This window comes from Vigna radiata, chromosome 4 (genome assembly GCF_000741045.1).
Source record: "Vigna radiata var. radiata cultivar VC1973A chromosome 4, Vradiata_ver6, whole genome shotgun sequence".
NCBI lineage: Eukaryota > Viridiplantae > Streptophyta > Magnoliopsida > Fabales > Fabaceae > Vigna > Vigna radiata.
Window position 1 is genome coordinate 17,614,422 of NC_028354.1, and position 1,449 is coordinate 17,615,870.

Here is a 1,449-nt window from a genome sequence, read left to right on the forward strand (position 1 = left end):
TGACCGGTAGTTAGGAACTAGGGTTTACAGAGGGTTGCCTTCTCCACGGTAGCAGCAAATAGGCACGCACGCCCTAGACAGGCGGTTACGACAAACCGTGCACAAAATCAGACGCGACCTTAGTCTATCTCGGCGTCGCACAAGAGTCCTGGCACCGGACGAGAGTTAACAGCGACCGGTCGTGTTTGCATGACTTTTTTGATCGTCACGACATCGCGAGCCAAGGTGCAGGATAAGAGATATCGGAGCCCGACCGTCCGGCGGCTCCCCTTTGGGTAGAAGGAAACAAGGTAATTAGATTATGTCAAAACGTAATTAAAAGAATTGGGCCACAGATTGGGCCATGATTAAGGAATAAGTAATCAAGGGCCCATAGTAAATACTATAAATACAAGTCAAAGGTGAAAGATAGTTGGTTACATTGAATGCTTATTTATTTCTGCTAGTTAAATTCTCTTTCCACTTCTACCCTTTTTATCATACTAATTATTTAGTCGAGAAAAGATTTTACACTTTTACAACATAATCCGTGCCCACACCAAAATAAAGGCAAAAAATAAAATAAAAAATATTAATTTTAAAATTGTCTTAGAACTTGACGTTGATGTTTACATGCTAACTCGACTAAAAAATAGTAAAGATAAACGAGAAGAGTTGGTAAGTGGGATCCGTCGGTGAATTCTAAAGAATAATAAATAAATACCAATTAATTAAAATTAAATGCGTTAATAGTTTATATAATATAATCTTAATTTTTTTATTATTCACCAATTTTACAAATACTAAACCTCCAAAATTGTCTTGACAATAATAAAATTAAGAGAAAATAGTTTATTTTTATTGTTTTTACAGAAAAATTTCATTTAGTTTTGGTGGTTGATTAATAGAGGGGTTAAATATATTTTTGATCCCTTAACTTTAAGTGAAAATTGGAATTAGTTTCTTTTCAAAGTTTTAATCTAATTTAATTCTCTAACTTGTGAATTTAGTCCTTTTAACCAAAATTTATTAACCTTATTTGATGTTTCAAATGCGCTTCTTAGTTAAGATTGAAGCGAAAATGTATCAAATAGTATAAACAATCTAAATAGTATCATGAAACATGCTTAAAACATCAAATAAACCTAAAAAAAATTAGTTAAAAAGACTAAATTCATATATTTTAATAGTTAAAAAACTAAATTAGATTAAAATTTTAAACGAGACTAATTTTAATTTTCACTAAAAAAAATATTTAACCCTTAATAGAATTGGCATAAACTATTGTTACGTGCTCTTCGTAATTAATCAGTTCATAAAAAAGTCTTGTACCATCGCAACCCCAGCTTTTATACTGACATGAAATAACAACCACCAAACAGTGCCTATTGATGTATAATTACTAATTATTAGGCCTTTTTATTATTTGTTAAAGTAATTAATTATATTTTAAGTTCTATTTCTGCTTTG